Source organism: Peromyscus maniculatus, chromosome 5 (assembly GCF_049852395.1).
Source record: "Peromyscus maniculatus bairdii isolate BWxNUB_F1_BW_parent chromosome 5, HU_Pman_BW_mat_3.1, whole genome shotgun sequence".
NCBI lineage: Eukaryota > Metazoa > Chordata > Mammalia > Rodentia > Cricetidae > Peromyscus > Peromyscus maniculatus.
The window spans coordinates 57,903,777-57,916,559 of record NC_134856.1 but is presented as its reverse complement, the minus strand read 5'-3'; the positions used below and the strand labels follow the sequence as shown (position 1 = coordinate 57,916,559).

The 12,783-nt window shown below is 40.0% G+C and overlaps 1 pseudogene across 1 annotated transcript; it reads left to right on the top strand.

Moving 5' to 3' along the window:
- The first annotated feature begins 6,793 nt into the window (after positions 1 to 6,793).
- On the top strand, positions 6,794 to 12,524 carry LOC143273340 (uncharacterized; annotated as a pseudogene). Its single transcript, XR_013051370.1, has 3 exons — positions 6,794 to 7,699; positions 7,898 to 7,958; positions 9,105 to 12,524. The product of XR_013051370.1 is annotated as an uncharacterized LOC143273340 (transcript).
- The last annotated feature ends 259 nt before the right edge of the window (positions 12,525 to 12,783 follow it).

Sequence of the window (12,783 nt, the reverse complement as noted above, 5' to 3'; positions counted from 1 at the left end):
TAGACAGAGATAGAAGCATGCTATCATTAAAGAGACTTTTCTATATTAATCTCCTAAGTGTGTGGAGTGATTTCTCCTTGGGAAGACATAGTATTTTCAGAACAGCTGTATTTCCAGCCTTTAGCAAAATGTTTCTGAGACAAGTGGTCTTCTATTGACTCAGGTGGCCTTGAATTCAGACTGTTGCACTCCAGGGCAATGACCTTGCTGTCCTATATTACACCTCCAAAATTCTTAAATTAAATGACTACCACCTCAGAATTTAAAGTTCTCCATTTGAGTCATGTAGTAGACTGTCTATTGCAGTTATAGGAAAAGGATTTTCATGTGCTTCATGGCTTCTGCCTTCAGACCAGAATAGGAGGAATAGTTTATTGTGTACACTGCAGGGGGAAACAGGGTAGGCAGTCAGCTGCTGGAGTCACCATTATGAAAAAGGACCTGATTGTGGCTGGAGGAGTTAATTCATAATTTCCCAGCACGTATTCATTCACGTCATGTAAATGAAGACAGACCATATTGGTGGGTGTAAAATTTGAGATAGTTACCTGAGGTAGTGAATATTGAATTTGCATTCGAGGACTCTCCTGTGCAGATACGATCAGCCCTGATTGACACAAATATGTCAGCTTAGAGGTTTGAGAAATAGGCCATTGTCTGTAACTCTGTGTGTCAGGTTACAGATCTCAGCAGCCAGCATGTACTTACAGGCAAGATCAATCACTTATTAATGGCCTTCTCTTTGTTAAGTAAGGACCTATTCTTTTTCTAAGTCAATAAAGATAAATTTTTGTTTTGTTTTGTTTTGTTTTTCGAGACAGGGTTTGTCTGCGTAGCTTTGCGCCTTTCCTGCAGCTCACTTGGTAGCCCAGGTTGGCCTCCAACTCACAGAGATCCACTTGGCTCTGACTCCCCAGTGCTGGGATTAAAGGCATGCTTCACCAATGCCTGGCAGATAAAGTTTTTAATCTTGAAAATATATCATTTTTAATCATTTAAAAAAGTTCCTTATTGGTAATTTTTAACATTTTTTAAATTATGTGTATTATTCCTCTTTTCTCTATTTGTTTATATCTCTAATGTTTCTTGTTCATTAAGAATGTCATCCCTTTTTTCTCAAGTGCTATTGATTTATTTATTTCTGCTTAGAGGAATATGTCCTGTAGCCCAGGCTTGCCTGGAGCTATGAAGTTGAGAATTACTCTGAATAACTAATCCTGCCTCTGCTGCCCAGTGCTGGGAAGGCAGTCCTGCAACTTCTTCCAGGCTGGGCCTTGACTGGTCAGTGAGAAGGATAAGAGGCCAGGGAATGAGTGTCCCCCAATCTCTCTTACTGGGGAGTTACAAATGAAGAAGGACTGTAGCAGGATTCTTAAAAGTTCTTATTAATAAAATCAAACCTGAGGCCAGTTATTGGGGTCAATGCTGGTAGATCAGAGAGACAGAACAAGCCACAGCTATCTCACCTTTCCAGTTCCTCAGCTGGTCCTGTTTGCTCAAACTGGAAGCTTCTATGTCCTCATCCCAATGGCTCTCAGCTGAACTGCTGCTGGAAAGCCTGAAGCTTAACCAGCCACATGTTTAACCAGCCAAATGCTGAACCAGCCAAATGCTTCTAGTTTCTGGTCCTCACGCCTTATATATCTTTCTGCTTTCTACCACCACTCCCTGGGATTAAAGCCTGGCTTTCTGGGATTAAAGGTGTGTGTCACCATGCTTGGCTGTTTCCAATGTGGCCTTGAACTCACAGAGATCCAGAGGGATTTCTGTCTCTGGAATGCTAGGATTAAAGGTGTGAGTGCCACCATTTTCTAGCCTTTGTATTTAGTGACTCTCTGTTCTCTGACCCCAGATAAATTTATTAGAGTACACAATATTTTGGGGAACACAATACCACCACAAAGGACCTGTGCAAGAGTTGAGTTCCCTGACCAACTTTGAGGCTGATGTAGTCACATCGCAGAGAAGGAATGCAGGAAGCAGGGTGAGATCTGTCCTGCTTTGGCAGTATTGATTTCAGCAATATGGAGTCAGGTAATCAATTTTAGATATCAATAAATGTCCTGACTGGCCATTTCTTGAGGTCCACAGATGATAGCAATCAAGAATCTGGGTAAAGCCCTGACCTTAACATGTAACCCAATTTCTACAGTTGTACTACTTCAACCAAAACAGAGGATCTTTGTAAAATGTTGTGGCCCTGCCTAACAGGACTATTATTTTTCAGGTTTAAGATCTACAGCTGAGATTGAAAAAGTGTGAGTCATCCCTGGTGGGCTCTCATACAAATCCCTAATCTCTGGAGCACATGGCCCTAAAGCCTGTTTCAACTTTTCACAACATTGTTTGAGATAAAAGCTACATCATAAGCAGAGTCTCTTTGTTGCCTCCACACCCTACCATGACCCCTCCTTGTTGTTTTCCTTTAACAACAGTCACTATTTGAATGTGACCTATGTTTGGCTGTAGGACTGTCCAACTAAGAAGCAAAGAGTTGGCTGCACTGCACATTGAGTGTGTAATGGAATGTGCACATAAAGGACCCTATGCCTTGGGGGAGGAATGAGAAGTGCTCTGGGAGAGTTGGAAGAATGTCTACTAAAATATAAACTGTCCTTACTTGGGGCCTGTTTCCTGGGGTGTAACGGCAGCCTAGGAAGGCCTGTGCTGCCTGAGTCATTTGGTCTCTGCTCACCCAGTAGTGGAGCTGCTAATAGGGTGGCCATAGCTAATGAGGGATCTGGCAAGTCTTAGCAATAACAGTACTAGCTTGCAGGTTCTTTTTCAGGATTCTTCTCTGCTTCTGCTGTAGGGAGGTGTAAGGAAGATGACAAGCAATACCATCATGAGTGTGGGGTGTTCAGAGCAGGTCTGCTGTGCTGTCATTTCTGCTGGGACTTGAATGGACCATGAGTCAGTCTGTGGTTCTGTTGGTCCATGTGATGACCTGGACAGTGGTCCTTTTCCTCTGAGCCTCCCTGTGTGGGATTTCCTGGGGATGATGTGGCTGTGTAGCCTTGGCTGGGAGGATATAGTGCTTTGTGATATCACTGTCCAGTGAGCACACACAAGCATAGCTTCAGTTGTTTGGTAGAAAAACAAATTGGAAAAAGTGAAGGTTTGGTTCCTAGAAGTTCTGAATATTGCATTCCACTTTCACGTTTATCTTCTAAATGTTACAAATAGTTTAGGAAGTGGTTGAAAGAGTTGATGTGGATCATCCTTCAGCAATACATGATTAGAATACTTCTAAATTTCTGCTACCACCCGTCACCATGGTATGATTCAGTGAAGTTTACTTCCAGGGGACAAAGGGAGTTTCTGATCTGTAGAGATTTCTCAGGTGTCCATGGTGCTGGGCAGGTGGATAGGGCAGATTCCACATCTTGTGCCATGATCCATGTGTCAGGAAGCAGATTTTAAATTATTTTTCTGTGTTGTTTTGGGATTGGGCATCAGTGGGGCTGGGTTTACCTGAAACCACAAGGAGCCATAAGGGGCTGCAGAGATCACATCCATCTACAGAAAGCATTAGAGCATGGGGCTTCTATCTTTGGAAGAAATACCAGTAGCTTGAGGGTCAGAAACATAAGAGTTTAAGGATCACTTTGAGTTAATTTTTTGGAAGTTGTGAAATCCATGTTTATTTAATTACTATATACATAGAATCATAGGTAGCTGGGTAACATTGGTCAAGACCACACTTTTCCTGGCACAGTTTGTCTCCCATCCAGTGGTCTCCCCATTCTCTCTACCTCCATTTCTCCTTGCAGCTCTCTCCTGCCCCCTCCCCACCCACCCCTAGTCTATCCAGAAAATCTATTCTGTTTCCTCTTTCCAGGAAGATCCATGTGTCTCCTCATGGAGCCTTCCCTGTTTATTAGCCTTTCTGAGTCTGTGGAATTGTAGCATGAATATCCTTTACTTTACAGCTAATATCCACTTAGAAGGGAGTTAATAGTATGTTCGTCTTTTTGGGTCTCAGTTAACTCACTGAGAATAAATTTTTTTTCTAGTTCCATCCATTTGTCTCGCAAGTTTTATGATTTCCTTGTTTTAATAACTGAGTAACACACCATTGTATCAATATTGCACATTTTCTTTTTTTTCTTTTCTTTTTTTTTTTTTTTTTGATTTTTCGAGACAGGGTTTCTCTGTGTAGCTTTGCGCCTTTCCTGGAACTCACTTGGTAGCCCAGGCTGGCCTCGAACTCACAGAGATCCGCCTGGCTCTGCCTCCCGAGTGCTGGGATTAAAGGCGTGCACCACCAGTGCCCGGAGTGGAATCCTATTTTAAGTTTGGGGTCGCCAGGCAGTGGTGGCACACTCTTTTTATCCCAGCACTCAGGAGGCAGAGGCAGGTGGATGGATTTCTGTGAGTTCCAGGCCAGCCTGGGCTACAGAGTGAATTCCAGGACAGGCACCAAAGCTATACAGAGAAACTCTGTCTCAAAAAACCAAGAGAGAGAGAAGAGATTAGGGCTCCATAGCATTAGTAAGGCTGTAAGAAAGGAGGGTCCAAACTAAATTGTGTAAAGCCATTGCTTAAGGTCCACCTGACCTAGGTGGTATCTCCTTGTGGAATTTACCTGTAATCAGGAGACTAGCATGTGGTGGTCTGGATTGTTATTTCTTTTAGTCCTTGAAAGTGGCTAAGGGAGATATCTGATTCCAGTGCTGAAAGGGGAGAAATGGATGGGCTGGGGCAGGGGGCGAGGAAGGAAACCTTTCCTGAGGCTGTTCTCCAAATACTTTGAATGTATATGTCCAAATAGTTATCAGTCCACACTGTTAGCACTTCTTAGGAAAAACATCAATAGTGAAAGCTATGATGGCACACATGATTTTCATAACAGAAGACAGCCAAATAACACCAAATGCTCCTTGGAATTGGGCTTCCTCTGAAGGAATTCCTTGATCCCTTTAGGTAGTGGCTCTGCCCTAACCAGCTGAGTTCTTAGGATATATTCCTGAGACGTGTAGCACAGTCCCCCATCCCACTTTACCCCCCCCATGCCATTGCACCCTTTTAATCTCTGCATTCTATCTATTCTCTATTCATATTCCTTCCCATGGAATTTTACTAATTTCATGAACATTATTGGTATTACAATTGAAAAACAGAGCTGAAGATTTAACACCAACCTCCACAGGGACAGAGGTTGTCATTTGCATTTATCCAATAGCTAAGTATATAAAACACTTTTAATCATTTGTCAGCCATTTGTATTTTATTTTCCCTATGTATTTCTGTGGCCTAAGATTAATATTTAAAATATAAACATCTAAGAACTTCTTTCTCCTTCCTCTTTCTAGTCACTTCATTCCCCATACTTACTATGTCTTAAATTGGTTATCTCTTTTTCTTTTGTTATTATTATTGCATATAGATTTATATTTCCAGGCACATAAATATTTAAATATAAGCTGCTAAGTCTATTTGGTCTTTCATGTATGTATATGATGTCAGGGCAGACCACTTTGTTTTGGACAACCAACTAGAAGGCTCAAGCCTGGAAAAGAATAGTACTCTATCTCTATAGTTATTAGATTCCTGTAGAACTTTGTCTAGGGATAGGGCTCCTTAGACCTCCTCCCCCCTCAACCTTATGTTAACATGTCTACTGTCTATGTTTCTTCCTTCACCTGAAATCTTGCAGGGCTAGGGTCTGTCTACCCTGCCAACTCTGGCTTTGGCTTCCCAACAGCTGTAGAATACCTTCTCTGCAGGAGTAGGTCTTCACTTCCAGGACCTTGTGGTTTCCATGGATTGCCTCTCTACTGTCTCCACTGACCTTGATATTAGAGCAGCTCTCCAGTTTAGCTGCCATACACTCCCCATTCTGTCTCATTCGTAAGGGTTTAGGTCACCACAGTATTCCCAGTCCTCAGGAGTCAGGTAAAAGGAATGTCTGGAAGGGCATTTCAGGCTTACTGTGTAGCTGGGTTGTTGGGCCCTGCTATCCTCTCCTTTTCTTGCTCCTTCCATCTTTCATCCCAAATTTCCCCTCCCATTTTTTCTCTCTGCCTGCCAGCCCCACCAATCCTTTCCTGCCAATCTACTGACAATTCAGGTCTTTATTAGACCAATTAGGTAGTTTAGACAGGCAAAGCATCACAGCTTCATAGATTTAAACAACTGCAGCATAAAAGAATGTAACACATGTTTGCATTATTAAAAGAAATGTTCCACAGCATATACAAATTAACCCATATTAAAATAGTATTCCACTCCGGGCAGTGGTGGTGCACGCCTTTAATCCCAGCACTCTGGAGGCAGAGCCAGGTGGATCTCTGTGAGTTCGAGGCCAGCCTGGGCTACCATGTGAGTCCCAGGAAAGGCACAAATCTACACAGAGAAACCCTGTCTCAGAAAAAAAATGTATTCCACAACATTTCTTCTTTTTTGGTAAATAAAAATGAATAGTTTTAACTTAAACTCAGTAAAAGTATACACAACAAAAACAGTTATCAGTCGGTCGGTGGTGGCGCATGCCTGTAATCCCATCACTTGGGAAGCAGAGGCAGAGCTTCATTCATATCTTGAATTTTAGAATTTGGCAGAGGGTATCATTCTCTTTCTCAGGATGGCATGTATTCATAACATTAATACTGTCTGAGCCTTTTGAGTCATTGGATTGCAGATACATCACCTTCCTGCCTGGTGTGTTTGTCTAAAAATTTAAATGATATTGCGTATTTTCTTGTTTGTATGGATATGTACCACATGGGTACCTGTCCTCATAGTGATCAAGAGACAGTCTCAAAAGTCCTGAAGTTGGGATAATGGATAGTTGTGATCCTGCAAGTGAGTGCTGGCAATTGAGTTCACTTATATGCAAGATCAGCAAGAGCTCTTTACTACTTAGCCATCTCTACTGCCCTGTCTTGATCAATTATGATTAACATTATATTGCTAATGTTTTCATCTGTCCATATGATTAAATATGCAGTGCCTTTTAGTCAAATCTATTGATGTTTTTGTAAGTTTCAATAGGGGCACTTTAAGCTTCCAGAAGATAAATACAGAACTCTTTGTAGAAACATTAGCAAAAACTCTGAGTTCTTTATATATTTTTTTTTGTGTTTCACTGATTTTTGAATGGGAGTCTTTACATATACTTCTGACTGTCCTGGAACTGGCTGCATAGACTAGGCTGGCACTCAGCTCTGAGGCAGATATACCTGCCTCGGATTTGAGTGGACTGGTTAAAGGTATGAGCCAATATACCCAACTTGTTCATCTTATTTTTATTTTTTGTAGTTAGTAATTGTTCATACAATTTCTCTCATGTGTACTGTGTACTGTGGATCTGTTTACTTGTCTGTCTATGTTTTTTAATAGGCATTTCTCTTGCAAGATGATATCCCATTCACAGGGTACAGAAATGACAGAGGTGAACCTCCTATTCAGTTTCCTTCCAAAGGGACTTGGTGATTACATTATAATGTCTATATCATGGAATAAGTTTGGGGAGTACAAGAATTATATGATTATACTGTCATAGAACTATATATTTATAATGTTACCAGTATCATACTTTCTGTTGTACACATGTATGGGATGTTTTAGAATGCAGTGACCTATGATGATGTACATATCGACTTTACTTCAGGAGAGTGGGCTTTGCTGGATTCTTCTCAGAAGAAGCTCTACAAAGATGTTATGCTGGAGACTTACAGGAACCTCACTACCATAGGTAAGAGTGAATTTTTCTTCATATTCTAAAATAAGGAGACAGGTGTTCCTTGTTTTTTGATGCTCTTCTATAGTTTCATTAGAAAGAGGAGTGAGGAGAATAAATCAGGCATGGCTCTATGGTTCACTGAGGATAGTTACTTAAATTTTCCATAATTTTCAATAATATACCATACATTTTTTTGGTACTATATTTTAGGGTACAGTTGGGAAGACCATAATATTGAAGAACATTGTCAAAGTTCTAGAAGACATGGAAGGTAATTATGATGTGCAAGCTGATACAAATGTGCCTCCAAAGAAATTGTAATGTGTCCTGTAAGCTTTAAACAAAAGCAACAGTGTAAATAAGCACAGTTTCATGTGCAATGATGATTACTAAATTCTCACAGAACCATATACCTCAATTTCAGGTAGGCAAATTGCATTTGCAAGGCATTTTTTAAAGAAAGAAGACAAGGAAACAATGCTTTAACAGATATTACCACTTGAACCATAGATCCATGAGAGCTATGGTGTAGAACTGCCAATCTATTTAGTTTCATACTACTCATATTACAAATGGTATGCTGAAGAGGTAATAAGTATGTCTCCAAAACTTTCTAATGGCCAAATAGTCCATAGTAACGCTAGTGTTAGTCATGTGCTTGTTGTGACTGTGCTAAGTTTAATGAGTAGGACACTTAAAATGAAGAGTCGAGGGACATTTGTTGTGGAGAAACCTTGATCCCTATACCACATTTCTATGTGGAATAAAAAATCAAACTGTGAATTCAATGCGGAAACCTTTTGTTATTCTTCCTTTACTAGGTCCATCATATGTTACTTTGGATATGAGCCATATGAGCACAGGTATATGGATAGATGTAATATGCCTCTCAGAAAAATTAGAAGATATGTAGCATTCCCCATGTTGAGTATAACTGTTGAATTTGATTCAAGTATACAAGTAATTGGTTTTCCAGCTTCATTGTTAATACATCCACAAACTCACACTGCAGAAAAGCCCTGTGAATAATAGGACTGTGTAAATATTTCTGTTTGTTCTAGTTCAACTAGTAAATGTAGTATGACTCAAAGTATAGGAAAATTTATAAACGCAATAAGGGTGATAAAACTCTGAGTTTTTCCAGTTCTCTTCAAATATATGAAAAATCTAATATAGAAAAGAGACTCAGTAAATGTGAACCATGTAATAAATGATCTTACCATTATAGATATTTTCAAAGATGCAAAACAACCCTTCATGGAGGGGAACAACATGAGTGTAAGCACAGTGATAAATCCTTAAGATCATATTCCTTTTTACCATTGGACCTAATTGTAAAATTAATTCATACAGATATGAAGATTCAACCCTGTATTGAGTATTGTAAAGCCCTTACATGTGCCAATTATCTTTGTAGGCATGAAAGAGGTCATTCTGCAGAGAAACTTGTGTATACTAAATGTGATAAAGCTTTGGCACATGACAGTCATCTTCAAAGAACACATACTGGAGAGAAACCCTATGAATGTAATCTTTGTGGCAAAGCCTTTGCATGGCGCAGTATTCTTAAACAGCATAAAACAACACATACTGGAGAGAAACCCTATGAATGTAATCTTTGTGGCAAAGCCTTTGCATGGCACAATTCTCTTCAACTCCATAAAAGAACACATACTGGAGGGAAACCCTATGAATGCAATGAATGTGGTAAAGCCTTCGCTGGTAAAAATACTCTTGATATTCACAAAAGAACACATACTGGAGAGAAACCCTATGAATGTAATCAATGTGGTAAAGCCTTTGCACTATACCGTCATCTTCGAAGCCATAAAAGAACACATACTGGAGAGAAACCCTATGAATGTAATCTTTGTGGCAAAGCCTTTGCATGGCACAGTTCTCTTAAACTCCATAAAAGAACACATACTGGAGAGAAACCTTATGAATGTAATCTTTGTGGTAAAGCCTTTGCAAGAGACAGTACTCTAAAACACCATAAAACAACACATACTGGAGAGAAACCCTATGAATGTAATCAATGTGGAAAAGCCTTTGCACGTCAGGATGCTCTTCAATCGCATAAAAGAAACACATACTGGAGAGAAACCCTATGAATGCAATGAATGTGGTAAAGCCTTCATTCATAAAAGTACTCTTGAAATCCATAAAAGCACACATACTGGAGAGAAACCCTATGAATGCAATCAATGTGGTAAAGCCTTTGCACATCACCAGGATTTCAAAAGGCATAAAAGAACACATACTGGAGAGAAACCCTATGAATGCAATGAATGTGGTAAAGCCTTCCCTTATAAAATTAGTCTTGAAGTCCATAAAAGAACACATACTGGAGAGAAACCCTATGAATGTGATCAATGTGGTAAAGCCTTTGTATGTCACAATAATCTCAAGATACATAAAAGAACCCATACTGGAGAGAAACCCTATGAATGCAATGAATGTGGTAAAACCTTTGCACGTCACAAGAATTTCCAAATACATAAAAGAAGAATACATACTGGAGAGAAACCCTATGAATGTAATCAATGTGGTAAAGCCTTTGTACTTCACAATGATCTCCAAATACATAAAAGAACACATACTGGAGAGAGACCCTAGGAATGTAATCAATGTCGTAAAACCTTTGCGCAACACCATCATCTTCAAAGACATAAAAGTTTACATACTAGAGAGGAAAGCCTATGAATGTCATCTTTGTGGTAAAGCCTTTTCTCATCACAATTATATCCAAATACATAAAAGAACACATACTGGAGAGAAACCCTATGAATGCAATCAATGTGGTAAAGCCTTCACTCATAAAAATGCTCTTCAAAGGCATAAAAGAACACATACTGGAGAGAAACCCTATGAATGTAATCAGTGTGGTAAAACCTTTGCAGAACACCGTAATCTTCAAAGACATAAAAGTTTGCACGCTGGAGAGAAACCCTATGAATGTAGTCTTTGTGGTAAAGCCTTTTCTCATCACAGTTACATCCAAATACATAAAAGAATACATACTGGAGAGAGAGCCTATGAATGTAATTAATGTGGTAAAGCCTTTGTTTGACACAACCATCTTCAAGGGCATAAAAGAACACATACTGGATTGAAACCCTGTAAATGTAATCAATGAGGTAAAGCCTTTACTTGTAACAATGCTCTTGAAATGCATAAAAGAACACATAGTGGAGAGAAACCCTATGAATGTAATCAGTGTGGAAAAGCCTTTGGCTGTATGAGTAGTCTTTGAAATCATGAGAAAAATTCATACTGCAGACAAGCCCTAAAAATATAGTCAGTGTAGTAAAGTTATGCAATTTGTAGAGGAGTAGATCTTTTTGACTGTAATCTATCTGTTAGAGCCTTTGCATATTGTAGAGACTTTGAGTACTTGTTGGAAGTACTTATAAAATATTTGATAAGATCTTTATCCAAGACACTTGCATTCAACTACTCAAGAGTATTTATGCTGTAGAAAATAATTTGACAGTGACAGCAATCTTTTCAAACTTTATGACGTCCATTTTTATATTGTTTACCCCCGCAGAGCATGGAAAAATATGATTAATGAAACCCTATTTGTAGGGTAAAATGGCCGCCTAAAGAAAGACACTGTGATTCTGAAACCTGAATCAGTGAAAGACACACACTTTGGCCCTGTATCCAGAGCCAAAGAAACACACTCTAGTCCTGACCAAGTGAGCATGAAACCAACCAACCCCTAAGCACAAAATCAACTGTCACTGAGGACAAAATCCAGCCTATCTCTGAGTTTCTTCAATTTCAGGGATTGAAATCTGACCACTTCTCATGCTGAGAAATCTCCCTGAAAAAACTCGGACTTAGAAGCCCCATGTAAGTGTTGTGCCTGTTCAGTTTTGAGCTGCCTTTTTCCACCCCGGGAGAGGGAACCACCCTCCTGGATTCCCCCTCCCAAATGAATCTCTTGAATAAGTTTTGGATGAAGAACTTCTTTTGCCAGAGCTGAGTAGAATCTCTGCTCAGGAATTCCCTAGTTGGAGCAGAGCAGAGAATCAATGGACACCTCTACTGGGAACCTTCCCAGTGGAGTGGATCAGAGAATCACATGGCAGCTCTGCTTGGAATGTCTCTGGGAGTAGAGCAGAGAAGCAACAGATACCTCTGCTGGGAAACTCCATTAAGGGAGGAGAGTAGAGTTGACATCTATTCACCAGAGCCAGAACGGACTGCTACATTCCTTCTGGGTTTCCCCATCAGTGAAGCAGAGAAGTAACAATCTGGTCCAGAATTCAGAAGAAATGGACAACTCTGCTGGGAAACACTTTGTGGAGTGCAACAGAGAAGTGATGGACAAATCTCCTGTGAAACTCCCTTAGGGAAGTGGAGCAGAGCAGCAATGGATATCTCCACTGGATATATCTTAGCAGAGTGGTGAGGAACCCTGCTGTAATGGCTCCCTCTCAGAGAGGAGCAGGATTACCACATACTGAGGGGAAACCTTTCCCCATTGGGACATAGCTTTGGGTGTAGCCTGACTTCCGGGACAGTCAGTATTTCTTACTCCTCACTGCTTTGGTTATCCAGGGTACCTTTCTTTTCAGATCTGTAGGTATCCAGAGTACCCCTCCTCCATAGCTATGGGTATCGCCTGACTTCCCAATAATCAGAATACCTTTCTCCTCACACTTGTAGATATCCAGGATACCTTCCTTTCACAGCTGTAGGTGTAGCCTGACTTCTGACAGTCAGGGTATCTTTCTATCCAGAGCTGGAACTCTCATACTATAAATTTAGATGTTAATGTAACTCTTTTATATTTTATATTTCTCTTTAATTACATTAAATAATTAAGGTGTAAAACTTGAAGGATTTGTATCAGTTACTTTTCTGTTGTTATAATATAATGTCTATGTCAATTTATAAGAGTTAAATTTGGCTCTTGGTTCCAGAGGAATACAAGATGACCATGAAATTGGCATGGCAACAAATGCCAGACATGGCAGCTAAAGCAGGAGGCTAAGAACTCACTTCCTTAACCTGCAGCACCAAGTAGAGAGTTGGAACTGGAAATGGTGTGTGGATGTAAATTCTCAAAGCCTACCCCTACT